This window comes from Lissotriton helveticus, chromosome 9 (genome assembly GCF_964261635.1).
Source record: "Lissotriton helveticus chromosome 9, aLisHel1.1, whole genome shotgun sequence".
Lineage (NCBI taxonomy): Eukaryota > Metazoa > Chordata > Amphibia > Caudata > Salamandridae > Lissotriton > Lissotriton helveticus.
The window spans coordinates 1,243,058,048-1,243,075,016 of NC_136070.1; positions in this window are offsets into that span (position 1 = coordinate 1,243,058,048).

Genomic DNA, 16,969 nt, shown 5'->3' on the forward strand with positions numbered 1-16,969 from the left:
ATCTGAAACACAGATTAACTCTCTTACATTTGTTTTCCATCCTTCGGTCATTTCCTTTCCTATAACACTCACACTCATAGATTTTGTTTCGTCCCCTTACCCTGACAAAAACCATGTGGATAGCATGAATCGTTCAATGATTTTGACATACTTAGAATTTCCTTTAAATTTCGATTTCTACTACATAATAACCTCTCATGAATTTTTTCGAATAACGCTTGATCACACTTTATCTCTCAAGTATTGCTCAGCTGAGTTTTCAAATTCACAGGTAGCTGCTAGAATCCACAACGCCATTTCATACTCATTAGCAGGCTCTTGAGTCCGTTGTGTTCACAAATAAAAATTGTCACACCCCAAAACCACATTGAGTTCCTCACTCAAATTTAGTTCCAATCTTTTCACTGCCTCAGTGAACTCAACCCACTTTCCAAAGTCTGATTTTTTTAGGTTCAACCTCCAGTAAATTATCAAATATTTTCTGACCGTCTGTAGCTAATGTGTTAAATGACAATGACACTTTCCTTTCTCAATCAAGATATTTGCCATCTATGGCAACACTTAGGGGCACGTGCATCATTCTAAATACCAATCGCAAAGGGGCGGATTCGCAGAATCTGCCCCTTTGAAACCAGTATTTTCGCATTTGGGATGCATCAACCAAATGTAAATTCGCAATTTAAGTAATCGCTAACTTTGCGATTACTTTGAGAATGATTTAGGGAATCACAAATTGAGATTCCCTAAATGCAATGCATGATGCAATTTTAAATTGCAATTTCGCAATTAGGGATCGCAAATTACCATCAATTTAAAGTTGATGGTAATTTGCGAAAAACGTTGAAAAATGCACTAAAGTGCATTTTTCAGAGTTCCATGTTACACACCGACATGCCCTTGGGGCATGTGTGTGCACAACATGTGGTCATATGGCAATTTCATGGGTGCATCAGGGTGTCCTTTTGGCATCCTTGCACCCTTGAAATTCCATGCGCAATTTGCGAGTACCTATTTGCTTCTTGCACATTGCGCGTACAATTCCTATTAATTCCTATGGGCCTCTAGGCCCATAGGAATGACTGGGAAGATATTCCTTATTTGTGATTCGCAATTTGCGAGACGTAATTAAGGAATGTGTAGGAATCGCAATTTTTTTGCGACTCCTACATGCATAAGGAATTTCCATAGGAAACGCAATTTCTTACTTTGATGCATGTAGCCCGTAATTCTTGAATGTCCTGTGTCATTGTTGGATTTGATCTTGGGTTTCTCTGGTTTTGTAAAAACACAACAGGCGGCTGCACACTGCAACGCTGCCATGTTACCACCTCCACTTCTAATTAATATCAAATACAAAAAATTACTTTTTAGTGCTATTAGACCCTCAGGAAAAAATCTGGTACTTTTAATCTTGTAAGAAGTTTTTACTAAGATTATTTTGCTTTTTAAAGAAAATGTTCTCTTAGGCAGAGAAGTGAGAATTAGGTAGAAACGAAGGAGTAGTAGAGGAGAGGATGACAAAAATGGTATCACAGCAAAACTAGAAAAGTATATTTAGCCTTATGGTGGTATGACACCCATTTAATTCCCAAATCGGTAGAAGTGAAAACGAGAGTGTGAAGGGATAGGCCAATAGGGAAAAATAACAGGCTATGTAACAGCAGGGATCCATGAGAAATAAACTAGTTAGTGACTACAGTTCTGAGAAAAATGGCATTCACTTAATCGTACTCGAAAATTTGCTAAATGTTATATATTTTGAAAACTGAGAATAAACAGGGTTGGCTAAATAGTTTCTGAAATGTGTTAATTACTAGGGTTGCTGCGACATAAGGTAGAGAAGCAGATGGAAACCCTTGAACCACAAGAAACAAAAGGAAAACAAATTAATAGAACAAAAAAAAACAACCAAATGAACCCCACCAAGCACACTGAAAAGCAACAAAGTGTGAAATGTATTTAGCTAAAAGAACAATCCTACCAATGACAAAACAGACAGCCAAAAACAAACTGATAAAACTGCAGAACACCATTGTATTTAACTCCATGTCATTGCATCTTGTTCTTTAAAAAAATAAAACATGCCATTGCTTGTTAACTATGTTGCTTGTGGTACAGCACTGTTACAACTATCTGCGGGTCTGATCAAATAAATAGACAATATGCTGCTGGGGAAAATGTAACTTTCGCCAAAAACACTCAGATTTTACTGTGTGTGAACAAGTTAACACACCATATCTATTTACCAGGGCATCCGTTTATAAGGCCTCAGGGGGACACTTGGTTAAGGGGGAAGCCACCCGTACCTCCAGCACAATGGCAATGAATAAAAAACATATTACCCCTCCCACGCATAGCTTAGCTCTCGGGGGTGATAAATGCCTGTTTGATCTGCGTGGTCCGTAATTGAAACGCTGATGGAAACTGATAATTCAGCATTATAAACCTCCTTGACAATGTCAATGAAATCAATTAAGGGAGGTCTTTAAAATGAGTGTGTGAGTTTTTCCCATCACTCCTTGGGGGCTGTTTTTGGGCCTGCAGAGATAGATTGTCCTATGCCTGCCAACAGAGAGATGTCTCAGGAGAGCCACCAGGCTGGTGAGAACGTTGGACCGCACAGTGTAGGGACGCAGCGTGCGTGGTAGCGTCATTACCGCGCGCTCCCTGCAGACCAACAAGTCATTATCAGAGGCCACGAGAAATTAATGTCTGTCTGTCTCTTTTTTGCACTACATTCGCACTGCTACGGGTGGTTGGTGGCTGCATTGTTCAATCCGCCATGTCTGGAACCAACCAGTGCGGCTGAATTTTACAGCTAAAGTGAAGCACAGTCATGGTGAAAAATGTATAGCGTATGCTGCGTATATGTAAAAATAATATTAAAAAAAAGTGAAGTTCTGATAGAAATTTAAAAAGTGATGACTTTCACACCTCAATGACGTTTTTAACACAACATGAGACAAATGATGCTTTCCAAACTGCTTTGGTTTCAGAGGTTGACACTAGATACATGCGGACACTAACGACGAAAGAGGGGATTGAGGATGTACCCCCCCCCCCCCAACCTTAGGAAACAGCAGGCATAGCTCAAATAAGTTTTGCAAAAAAGAGCATTATGGTAACAGGTCTAACTACCAGGGCACAAGTCCTACAAAAAAAAGTCGGGGGACTAACCGAGTTAGTTAGGCAGTATTCAAGTAACATCACGGCAAGTGACATCACGGTGCACGACATCACGGCGCACGACATCACGGCGTGTGACATCACACATGGCATCACAGGAATTGAAATCCTAGGAAGTGGCATCACAAGTTACGACAATACAGGAACTGGCATCACAAGAATTGACATCAGATCTTAAGCCCTCACATTATATGTTTAGCAGGTTTATCATGAGTACATTTGAGCACAATTCGAGTATACATGCAAACCCTCCTGATTTAGGCAGACGATTCACACTTTTGTAAGCTACACATAAAACAATGTTGCCTTTTCTTCCTTTGCCCAAGAATTGAATAAACTAACTCTACCGCCAGCCTACTCAACCAGGCATTATATTCCATATGCAGCACAGTTCCATGTAGCTGTGATAGCTTTAGCTGCCTGCGCTCTCCAGAGGTAAGACCACTCTCCTATGCAAAGTATTCTTACTCAGCCTTACCCACCTGCACTCCTTTTAGGAGACTGGGGCTCATTTTGTACCAACAGACCATGACTCAAAGCAAGAAAGACAGAAAGGGAAGAAAGGAGAGAGATAAGAAAGCAATGATGAATGCATAAAAGGGGCTGAAAAAACAACCTGAAAGAATAAGCAATTTTAGGGTAGTGAAATAAAAATGTTATGGCAACCATGGCATTCAGCAATAGGACCCTAAGAAAATGTTTGCGTTTTTTTCTTCCCCAAAGCCACGCAAAAACTATTCCATGAGGCTATTTCCTCTTTGAATGTGTGCTGCAGACTGCAGCACACATTCAAAGAGGAAACAACAAGGAGGAATAGATATATTTCTTCTTGCTATACCAGCCTCTGGTAGACTCACCAGTTTGGTGAAAACCTATATTTACAAGTCTTTGTAAATATGGTTCTGTGTCAAAATACATCAATGGATGCACAGGGACGCCCTAGCACCACCCATATAATCCTAACTGACGCAAGGTAACGCAAGGCAGGGCAATGTGTGTACTGTAAATCACAAAACAGATTTTACGTGAGGGTTGTGCCAGAAAGTGACTTAACCCTGGTGCAAAATCTGGGCCTCAACTTATTCATTTATTTTATTTAGACTGTGCCACAAAGAAAGTGGCAACAAGAAGAAAACTGACATTAAATCTGTTCTGGTTAATTGGTTGCAAAGACTGCATTTTAAAATATCTTATGGGGGTTAAGGCCCCTGCTGCAGAGATCTGTGTGTTCCAGTAAATATGAATCAATGATACTTATAAGATACTAGCAGCCCATCCCGACGTTGTCTGGGTATGAATTGCTGCCGGCCAGTAGTATATTGTTTTGTAGGATTTCGTTTTGATAGCATTTCTTATCTGTGACAGGCCTGTGAAACGCTCCGATTCACAGTGCACTGCTGATGCACTTAAGAGTGCGCGTTCATTAGTGTGTGAACTCGAGTTTCCCTACTTTATTTTTCCTTGCAATATTATATAGCGCGAACTCGACAACATGGCATGAGCACAATTTACATTACAGAAGAACACATTCATTTGTGGTAGGCACAGGGAGACAAAGCGATTTGCCTGGAATCACAGGATGTTGAGCTGATGCCGAGATTTGAACGGAGCTCCCCAGCTCTAAAGTTCGCAATTCTAGAACTTGTGGCGGGAGGTGTGTCTAAAAGTGTATGTCGGTGCTGGCCATCAATGAGAGAGACCTGTGCATTTTTCAAATGGGTGGTGAAAAAATCTGAGTATGTTGCTGGAGATGTGGCCGCCGTGCCACCAATGTACTTACCGGGGAGGGTAAACACCCATTATTCCGCAACTTTCTTTCCGCATACCATCACTCCGCATACTTTCATTACGAAAGTACCATGACTCCGCAATGCCATTATAACGCATGGCATTACATTTTATATGCTTTTACCAGGCATACATTTACAACGAAATTCGTTGTAAATGCATGAATGGTAAAAGCATGTTTTTTTTAAATGTTTGGATATGGTAAGTATGGGTACAGGGGTATATGTTTTGGGGTACTGAGGTATATGTTTTGGGGTGTTTGGGTATTTTAAGGGTTCAGATATAGTTTTGGGTTATGGGCTACAGGGGTAGTTTTAGGGTTTAGGGATAGGTATGGGTATTGGGGTACAGGGGTATTTTTAGGGTTCAGGGCTAGGTTTGGGTTTTTAGGTATAGGGGTATTTTTAGGGTTATGGGGTAGGTTGGGGTTTTGGGGTACAGGGGTATTTTAAGGGTTCAGGGCTAGGTTTGGGTTTTGGGGTACAGGGGTATTTTTAGGGTTCAGGGCTAGGTTTGGGTTTTGGGGTACAGGGGTATTTTAGGGTGCAGGGGTAGGTTTGGGTTTTGGGGTACAGGGGTATTTTTAGGGTACAGGGGTAGGTTTGGGTTTTGAGGTACAGGGGTATTTATAGGGTTCATGGCTAGGTTTGGGTTTTGGGGTACAGGGGTATTAATAGGGTTTAGGGATAGGTTTGGGTTTTTGGGTACAGGGTATATTTATAGGGTTAATATGGGTTAGTGTTTAAGGGTGTTGGGGTATTTTAAGGAGTAAGGGTGGGTTATGATTATGGGGTGCAGGGGTATATAAAGGGAGCAGGGTGGGATTAGCACACAATATGAGACATGGCATGAAGGGCGGAACGTACCACACGCCCCCAGCACACGCCCACAGCACAACGCAGACACGCCCACAAGGGACTACTTTGCTGGCACGGTTCTTTTACCTTTTAAATGTATATGGTGGCCGTCTGCATAGCCTATGTCCTTCTGCTGCAACTGCCCTTTCCAACGCTGTATTGGGTTTTGTGATTGGTGCTGTGGTTCCTGAGATTACCCGCCTCAAAGGTTTGGGCTCTCTTTTTATTATATTAGTATGGATCTCTGGATGGAGGTTAATGTGACTTCTACACCTTGTAAATCCCTCATTGTAACACATCCTGTACAATGATATACCAATCCATATGATTTATTGTAAATGTAATATGTACGTGGGATGTAAAGCGCTCTGACTCCCTACATTAGGATGAGTAGGTAGCTCTATATAAGAAAACATAGTGGTACTTAAATTATTTCAACGCCTCCTCAGGGGTAGTAAATGCTATATAAATTACATGTATTTTGTGTAAATACTGGGAAAGACCAACACATCTGACATTCTTACAGTGCATGTATATCTCCTAAACAGAGCCTGAACAAAGTGAAAATCCGCCTCTTTTCAGTATGTGCGAAGTGTTAACAGTGAGCCTTTGTTTCATCTCTGCTGCATTTACTTCTAAGTGTGAGGCTCCTGACAGCTACCATCCAGGAGACTCAAACTAAAGGAGCCATGATCACCTTAGTTATGGGCCCAGCAGGCCAAGCAAGAGTTTGGAACAAGAAAGCCCCATCCCTCTCCGCATGCACATTGTTCCTTATCAAAAGCAGACAGCATACGGGCGCTGCTGAATGTGTCCCGTTGTTTGAAAATTACATCGGGATGAATTAAGCACATTATTCAGTGGGGCCCAACTGCTTGGCAGGGTGCACTGCATCCATCCTGTGAAACTAGTGGGTGGACACCGTCCACTCGTGTGTATCCCCAACTTGTGCCCTGCTAACTACACGTTTTCAAAATACGATACTTGTATGGTTGTAACTTGGCACAAATTGCAAAATGAAAATATTCCTCCATAAATTGTGAATTCTCACCAGTTATTTGACCCAGTAAACTACCTCAGATACAGTCATGAAATGTCATAGTAGTCACTTGTAAAATGCATGTACATCAGCACAAGCTAAGAGCCTTATTATGAGTTTGGTGGTCTTCCAGCGGGTCGTCATGCCAGCGCTCCGCCGGAGGATCACCAAGTCCATATTGAGCCCACCTGCCAGATTTCAATAGTAATCCTTGGCAGGCGGTGCTGTCTATGGCTCTCCTTTAGCCTTAGACATGCAGCACTGTGACACCTCCGCAGCACGTTCATGCACCACGCAGGAACTGGTGTGCAAATTTACAGGACAACATGAGTGTCCCTGCATGCACCCCCAGGCCCAGAAGCAGCAGAGGACCCTGTTAGACCCCCCATTACTGCCCCTCCACCACGCTTTGCATGGCAGACTCCCTGTCATGGAAAGGGTATCGGAAAGCCAACTCGTAATATGCTCAGCAGTGCTGCAGCAGCACCGCCGTGATATAGAGGAAAATGGTCCTAGATATAACTTTAATCATATCAAATAAATGCAAACACTTTTTTGTTTTTATAGGGATTCAATCCTGCAAAAGAAAAGAAAATAAAAACACAAAAACAGCCAGATGCATGTATAATTCTTACAGCACCCTAAACTGATTCTAAACATGACTTAGTCTGAAGTAACTTAATTAGTAATTTATTTTACATTGTATACATAGAAACAGTGTGGGCTGGGGGTTACTGCCAGGTGCAGTGAGAAGAAGGTGCAGAAGTAAGTGCTCGCGTGAAAAAAGGAAAGGAATTCAGGAAAGTTTGAGAAGAAAATCCAATGATTCATATTACGCTAAGGTCCGATTCTCTTAGCAAACAAAAGGGCCTGACCCGAAGGTTTGTCACACAATATATTACAGGTGTCTGTCACAGTGTCACCGCATTTGTGTAGACGATCAATGGGAGGGGGCAACAAAGGTGCAGGCCCCAGATTGGTGGAGATCGTCGACGTTTCGACCCTGGCGCAGTCGAGGGAGGATTAACACCTCAGCTATGGGTCTTCATCAGGACGGGGTGAAGGAGGGGACCTAGGTTGCGGGGAACACGGCCCCAGCAGCGAGTTGGGCAACCCTCAGTGGTGTGCCACAATATTCCAAATGTTTCTCCTAGTCTTATAGGGACTTAATGAAGAAGTTCCACAAGGGAAATTGAATTCCAAATAGTTCCGCTGATAAGAAACGGAATGAGAGATTTGGGGGAAAAAAACAACTTATCCTTCCGCCCGTTGATCCAATCAAGGAGTGGTTCTGTTAGTCAAGGCGTGATGCGTCCTCGAGGGTTCCGTCTAACAGACACCGCCAGCATATTTCAGCCTGTGACCGCTGAGCCACCCCCCAGAGGATCCTTGATCCTTGGCAGCTGCAGTAGTCCCTTGGCGGTCCGACCGCCACACTAGTAATCCTTTACAACAAGGGGTGGTGATGGACAGAGTCTCTGAATTAAGCAGAGTACTCTCACCCAGTCAAGAGATCAGGGTTAGATCCAACACCGTTTTTTAGCTCATTGCACCATCCCAGTTTCAGAACCTGGCTGTATGCAAATTAGTCTGTCCCTGGCCCAGTGCATCATGGGAACAGGGCAGACCAGACTACAAAAGCCAATTCTTACACTGGGAAGGAAACAAGCTTCCGGGGACCGGTTTCTGCCATTTCAGGCGTCTTCGGCCCGGCTTGCTTGAATCCTGATGGTGCAATGAGCAAGGGACTCACATCTGAGTATACCCTTCCACGCTTAGGGTGGACAAAATAATTTACAACAAGGGGTGGTGATGGACAGAGTCTCTGAATTAAGCAGAGTACTCTCACCCAGTCAAGAGATCAGGGTTAGATCCAACACCGTTTTTTAGCTCATTGCACCATCCCAGTTTCAGAACCTGGCTGTATGCAAATTAGTCTGTCCCTGGCCCAGTGCATGTTCTGAGCTGGGATGGGGCAGTGAGCTAAATAACGATGATGGATCAAGCCCTGATCTTTGGACTGGGTAAGAGTGGTCTGCTTAATTCAGACACTCTGTTCATCACCACCCCCTTTTCTGAATCGTTTTTAGCCACTATAGGTGTGGCAGGGTATACTCAGACATGAGTCCCTTGCTCACTGCTCCATCAGGATTCAAGCAAGCCGGGCCGAAGACGCCTGAAATGGCAGAAACCGGTCCCCGGAAGCTTGTCTCCTTTCTGGTGAAGAATTGGCTTGGTAGTTTGGTCTGCCCTGTTCCCATGATGCACTGGGCCAGGGACAGACTAATTTGCATATAGCCAGGTTCTGAGCTGGGATGGGGCAGTGAGCTAAATAACGATGATGGATCAAGCCCTGATCTTTGGACTGGGTAAGAGTGGTCTGCTTAATTCAGACACTCTGTTCATCACCACCCCCTTGTTGTAAATAATTTTGTCCACCCTAAGCGTGGAAGGGTATACTCAGACATGAGTCCCTTGCTCATTGCACCATCAGGATTCAAGCAAGCCGGGCCGAAGATGGCTGTAATGCCAGAAACCGGTCCCCGGAAGCTTGTTTCCTTCCCAGTGTAAGAATTGGCTTTTGTAGTTTGGTTTGCACTGTTCCCATCATGCACTGGGACAGGAACAGACTAATTTGCATACAGCCAGGTTCTGAAACTGGGATGGTGCAGTGAGCTAAAAAACGGTGTTGGATCTAGCCCTGATCTCTTGACTGGGTGAGAGTATTCTGCTTAATTCAGAGACTCTGTCCCTCACCACCCCTTGTTGTAAATAATTTTGTCCACCCTAAGCGTGGAAGGGTATACTCAGACATGAGTCCCTTGCTCATTGCACCATCAGGATTCAAGCAAGCCGGGCCGAAGATGGCTGTAATGCCAGAAACCGGTCCCCGGAAGCTTGTTTCCTTCCCAGTGTAAGAATTGGCTTTTGTAGTTTGGTTTGCACTGTTCCCATCATGCACTGGGACAGGAACAGACTAATTTGCATACAGCCAGGTTCTGAAACTGGGATGGTGCAGTGAGCTAAAAAACGGTGTTGGATCTAGCCCTGATCTCTTGACTGGGTGAGAGTATTCTGCTTAATTCAGAGACTCTGTCCCTCACCACCCCTTGTTGTAAATAATTTTGTCCACCCTAAGCGTGGAAGGGTATACTCAGACATGAGTCCCTTGCTCATTGCACCATCAGGATTCAAGCAAGCCGGGCCGAAGATGGCTGTAATGCCAGAAACCGGTCCCCGGAAGCTTGTTTCCTTCCCAGTGTAAGAATTGGCTTTTGTAGTTTGGTTTGCACTGTTCCCATCATGCACTGGGACAGGAACAGACTAATTTGCATACAGCCAGGTTCTGAAACTGGGATGGTGCAGTGAGCTAAAAAACGGTGTTGGATCTAGCCCTGATCTCTTGACTGGGTGAGAGTATTCTGCTTAATTCAGAGACTCTGTCCCTCACCACCCCTTGTTGTAAATAATTTTGTCCACCCTAAGCGTGGAAGGGTATACTCAGACATGAGTCCCTTGCTCATTGCACCATCAGGATTCAAGCAAGCCGGGCCGAAGATGGCTGTAATGCCAGAAACCGGTCCCCGGAAGCTTGTTTCCTTCCCAGTGTAAGAATTGGCTTTTGTAGTTTGGTTTGCACTGTTCCCATCATGCACTGGGACAGGAACAGACTAATTTGCATACAGCCAGGTTCTGAAACTGGGATGGTGCAGTGAGCTAAAAAACGGTGTTGGATCTAGCCCTGATCTCTTGACTGGGTGAGAGTATTCTGCTTAATTCAGAGACTCTGTCCCTCACCACCCCTTGTTGTAAATAATTTTGTCCACCCTAAGCGTGGAAGGGTATACTCAGACATGAGTCCCTTGCTCATTGCACCATCAGGATTCAAGCAAGCCGGGCCGAAGATGGCTGTAATGCCAGAAACCGGTCCCCGGAAGCTTGTTTCCTTCCCAGTGTAAGAATTGGCTTTTGTAGTTTGGTTTGCACTGTTCCCATCATGCACTGGGACAGGAACAGACTAATTTGCATACAGCCAGGTTCTGAAACTGGGATGGTGCAGTGAGCTAAAAAACGGTGTTGGATCTAGCCCTGATCTCTTGACTGGGTGAGAGTATTCTGCTTAATTCAGAGACTCTGTCCCTCACCACCCCTTGTTGTAAATAATTTTGTCCACCCTAAGCGTGGAAGGGTATACTCAGACATGAGTCCCTTGCTCATTGCACCATCAGGATTCAAGCAAGCCGGGCCGAAGATGGCTGTAATGCCAGAAACCGGTCCCCGGAAGCTTGTTTCCTTCCCAGTGTAAGAATTGGCTTTTGTAGTTTGGTTTGCACTGTTCCCATCATGCACTGGGACAGGAACAGACTAATTTGCATACAGCCAGGTTCTGAAACTGGGATGGTGCAGTGAGCTAAAAAACGGTGTTGGATCTAGCCCTGATCTCTTGACTGGGTGAGAGTATTCTGCTTAATTCAGAGACTCTGTCCCTCACCACCCCTTGTTGTAAATAATTTTGTCCACCCTAAGCGTGGAAGGGTATACTCAGACATGAGTCCCTTGCTCATTGCACCATCAGGATTCAAGCAAGCCGGGCCGAAGATGGCTGTAATGCCAGAAACCGGTCCCCGGAAGCTTGTTTCCTTCCCAGTGTAAGAATTGGCTTTTGTAGTTTGGTTTGCACTGTTCCCATCATGCACTGGGACAGGAACAGACTAATTTGCATACAGCCAGGTTCTGAAACTGGGATGGTGCAGTGAGCTAAAAAACGGTGTTGGATCTAGCCCTGATCTCTTGACTGGGTGAGAGTATTCTGCTTAATTCAGAGACTCTGTCCCTCACCACCCCTTGTTGTAAATAATTTTGTCCACCCTAAGCGTGGAAGGGTATACTCAGACATGAGTCCCTTGCTCATTGCACCATCAGGATTCAAGCAAGCCGGGCCGAAGATGGCTGTAATGGCAGAAACCGGTCCCCGGAAGCTTGTTTCCTTCCCAGTGTAAGAATTGGCTTTTGTAGTTTGGTTTGCACTGTTCCCATCATGCACTGGGACAGGAACAGACTAATTTGCATACAGCCAGGTTCTGAAACTGGGATGGTGCAGTGAGCTAAAAAACGGTGTTGGATCTAGCCCTGATCTCTTGACTGGGTGAGAGTATTCTGCTTAATTCAGAGACTCTGTCCCTCACCACCCCTTGTTGTAAATAATTTTGTCCACCCTAAGCGTGGAAGGGTATACTCAGACATGAGTCCCTTGCTCATTGCACCATCAGGATTCAAGCAAGCCGGGCCGAAGATGGCTGTAATGCCAGAAACCGGTCCCCGGAAGCTTGTTTCCTTCCCAGTGTAAGAATTGGCTTTTGTAGTTTGGTTTGCACTGTTCCCATCATGCACTGGGACAGGAACAGACTAATTTGCATACAGCCAGGTTCTGAAACTGGGATGGTGCAGTGAGCTAAAAAACGGTGTTGGATCTAGCCCTGATCTCTTGACTGGGTGAGAGTATTCTGCTTAATTCAGAGACTCTGTCCCTCACCACCCCTTGTTGTAAATAATTTTGTCCACCCTAAGCGTGGAAGGGTATACTCAGACATGAGTCCCTTGCTCATTGCACCATCAGGATTCAAGCAAGCCGGGCCGAAGATGGCTGTAATGCCAGAAACCGGTCCCCGGAAGCTTGTTTCCTTCCCAGTGTAAGAATTGGCTTTTGTAGTTTGGTTTGCACTGTTCCCATCATGCACTGGGACAGGAACAGACTAATTTGCATACAGCCAGGTTCTGAAACTGGGATGGTGCAGTGAGCTAAAAAACGGTGTTGGATCTAGCCCTGATCTCTTGACTGGGTGAGAGTATTCTGCTTAATTCAGAGACTCTGTCCCTCACCACCCCTTGTTGTAAATAATTTTGTCCACCCTAAGCGTGGAAGGGTATACTCAGACATGAGTCCCTTGCTCATTGCACCATCAGGATTCAAGCAAGCCGGGCCGAAGATGGCTGTAATGCCAGAAACCGGTCCCCGGAAGCTTGTTTCCTTCCCAGTGTAAGAATTGGCTTTTGTAGTTTGGTTTGCACTGTTCCCATCATGCACTGGGACAGGAACAGACTAATTTGCATACAGCCAGGTTCTGAAACTGGGATGGTGCAGTGAGCTAAAAAACGGTGTTGGATCTAGCCCTGATCTCTTGACTGGGTGAGAGTATTCTGCTTAATTCAGAGACTCTGTCCCTCACCACCCCTTGTTGTAAATAATTTTGTCCACCCTAAGCGTGGAAGGGTATACTCAGACATGAGTCCCTTGCTCATTGCACCATCAGGATTCAAGCAAGCCGGGCCGAAGATGGCTGTAATGCCAGAAACCGGTCCCCGGAAGCTTGTTTCCTTCCCAGTGTAAGAATTGGCTTTTGTAGTTTGGTTTGCACTGTTCCCATCATGCACTGGGACAGGAACAGACTAATTTGCATACAGCCAGGTTCTGAAACTGGGATGGTGCAGTGAGCTAAAAAACGGTGTTGGATCTAGCCCTGATCTCTTGACTGGGTGAGAGTATTCTGCTTAATTCAGAGACTCTGTCCCTCACCACCCCTTGTTGTAAATAATTTTGTCCACCCTAAGCGTGGAAGGGTATACTCAGACATGAGTCCCTTGCTCATTGCACCATCAGGATTCAAGCAAGCCGGGCCGAAGATGGCTGTAATGCCAGAAACCGGTCCCCGGAAGCTTGTTTCCTTCCCAGTGTAAGAATTGGCTTTTGTAGTTTGGTTTGCACTTGTTCCCATCATGCACTGGGACAGGAACAGACTAATTTGCATACAGCCAGGTTCTGAAACTGGGATGGTGCAGTGAGCTAAAAACGGTGTTGGATCTAGCCCTGATCTCTTGACTGGGTGAGAGTATTCTGCTTAATTCAGAGACTCTGTCCCTCACCACCCCTTGTTGTAAATAATTTTGTCCACCCTAAGCGTGGAAGGGTATACTCAGACATGAGTCCCTTGCTCATTGCACCATCAGGATTCAAGCAAGCCGGGCCGAAGATGGCTGTAATGCCAGAAACCGGTCCCCGGAAGCTTGTTTCCTTCCAGTGTAAGAATTGGCTTTTGTAGTTTGGTTTGCACTGTTCCCATCATGCACTGGGACAGGAACAGACTAATTTGCATACAGCCAGGTTCTGAAACTGGGATGGTGCAGTGAGCTAAAAAACGGTGTTGGATCTAGCCCTGATCTCTTGACTGGGTGAGAGTATTCTGCTTAATTCAGAGACTCTGTCCCTCACCACCCCTTGTTGTAAATAATTTTGTCCACCCTAAGCGTGGAAGGGTATACTCAGACATGAGTCCCTTGCTCATTGCACCATCAGGATTCAAGCAAGCCGGGCCGAAGATGGCTGTAATGCCAGAAACCGGTCCCCGGAAGCTTGTTTCCTTCCCAGTGTAAGAATTGGCTTTTGTAGTTTGGTTTGCACTGTTCCCATCATGCACTGGGACAGGAACAGACTAATTTGCATACAGCCAGGTTCTGAAACTGGGATGGTGCAGTGAGCTAAAAAACGGTGTTGGATCTAGCCCTGATCTCTTGACTGGGTGAGAGTATTCTGCTTAATTCAGAGACTCTGTCCCTCACCACCCCTTGTTGTAAATAATTTTGTCCACCCTAAGCGTGGAAGGGTATACTCAGACATGAGTCCCTTGCTCATTGCACCATCAGGATTCAAGCAAGCCGGGCCGAAGATGGCTGTAATGCCAGAAACCGGTCCCCGGAAGCTTGTTTCCTTCCCAGTGTAAGAATTGGCTTTTGTAGTTTGGTTTGCACTGTTCCCATCATGCACTGGGACAGGAACAGACTAATTTGCATACAGCCAGGTTCTGAAACTGGGATGGTGCAGTGAGCTAAAAAACGGTGTTGGATCTAGCCCTGATCTCTTGACTGGGTGAGAGTATTCTGCTTAATTCAGAGACTCTGTCCCTCACCACCCCTTGTTGTAAATAATTTTGTCCACCCTAAGCGTGGAAGGGTATACTCAGACATGAGTCCCTTGCTCATTGCACCATCAGGATTCAAGCAAGCCGGGCCGAAGATGGCTGTAATGCCAGAAACCGGTCCCCGGAAGCTTGTTTCCTTCCCAGTGTAAGAATTGGCTTTTGTAGTTTGGTTTGCACTGTTCCCATCATGCACTGGGACAGGAACAGACTAATTTGCATACAGCCAGGTTCTGAAACTGGGATGGTGCAGTGAGCTAAAAAACGGTGTTGGATCTAGCCCTGATCTCTTGACTGGGTGAGAGTATTCTGCTTAATTCAGAGACTCTGTCCCTCACCACCCCTTGTTGTAAATAATTTTGTCCACCCTAAGCGTGGAAGGGTATACTCAGACATGAGTCCCTTGCTCATTGCACCATCAGGATTCAAGCAAGCCGGGCCGAAGATGGCTGTAATGCCAGAAACCGGTCCCCGGAAGCTTGTTTCCTTCCCAGTGTAAGAATTGGCTTTTGTAGTTTGGTTTGCACTGTTCCCATCATGCACTGGGACAGGAACAGACTAATTTGCATACAGCCAGGTTCTGAAACTGGGATGGTGCAGTGAGCTAAAAAACGGTGTTGGATCTAGCCCTGATCTCTTGACTGGGTGAGAGTATTCTGCTTAATTCAGAGACTCTGTCCCTCACCACCCCTTGTTGTAAATAATTTTGTCCACCCTAAGCGTGGAAGGGTATACTCAGACATGAGTCCCTTGCTCATTGCACCATCAGGATTCAAGCAAGCCGGGCCGAAGATGGCTGTAATGCCAGAAACCGGTCCCCGGAAGCTTGTTTCCTTCCCAGTGTAAGAATTGGCTTTTGTAGTTTGGTTTGCACTGTTCCCATCATGCACTGGGACAGGAACAGACTAATTTGCATACAGCCAGGTTCTGAAACTGGGATGGTGCAGTGAGCTAAAAAACGGTGTTGGATCTAGCCCTGATCTCTTGACTGGGTGAGAGTATTCTGCTTAATTCAGAGACTCTGTCCCTCACCACCCCTTGTTGTAAATAATTTTGTCCACCCTAAGCGTGGAAGGGTATACTCAGACATGAGTCCCTTGCTCATTGCACCATCAGGATTCAAGCAAGCCGGGCCGAAGATGGCTGTAATGCCAGAAACCGGTCCCCGGAAGCTTGTTTCCTTCCCAGTGTAAGAATTGGCTTTTGTAGTTTGGTTTGCACTGTTCCCATCATGCACTGGGACAGGAACAGACTAATTTGCATACAGCCAGGTTCTGAAACTGGGATGGTGCAGTGAGCTAAAAAACGGTGTTGGATCTAGCCCTGATCTCTTGACTGGGTGAGAGTATTCTGCTTAATTCAGAGACTCTGTCCCTCACCACCCCTTGTTGTAAATAATTTTGTCCACCCTAAGCGTGGAAGGGTATACTCAGACATGAGTCCCTTGCTCATTGCACCATCAGGATTCAAGCAAGCCGGGCCGAAGATGGCTGTAATGCCAGAAACCGGTCCCCGGAAGCTTGTTTCCTTCCCAGTGTAAGAATTGGCTTTTGTAGTTTGGTTTGCACTGTTCCCATCATGCACTGGGACAGGAACAGACTAATTTGCATACAGCCAGGTTCTGAAACTGGGATGGTGCAGTGAGCTAAAAAACGGTGTTGGATCTAGCCCTGATCTCTTGACTGGGTGAGAGTATTCTGCTTAATTCAGAGACTCTGTCCCTCACCACCCCTTGTTGTAAATAATTTTGTCCACCCTAAGCGTGGAAGGGTATACTCAGACATGAGTCCCTTGCTCATTGCACCATCAGGATTCAAGCAAGCCGGGCCGAAGATGGCTGTAATGCCAGAAACCGGTCCCCGGAAGCTTGTTTCCTTCCCAGTGTAAGAATTGGCTTTTGTAGTTTGGTTTGCACTGTTCCCATCATGCACTGGGACAGGAACAGACTAATTTGCATACAGCCAGGTTCTGAAACTGGGATGGTGCAGTGAGCTAAAAAACGGTGTTGGATCTAGCCCTGATCTCTTGACTGGGTGAGAGTATTCTGCTTAATTCAGAGACTCTGTCCCTCACCACCCCTTGTTGTAAATAATTTTGTCCACCCTAAGCGTGGAAGGGTATACTCAGAC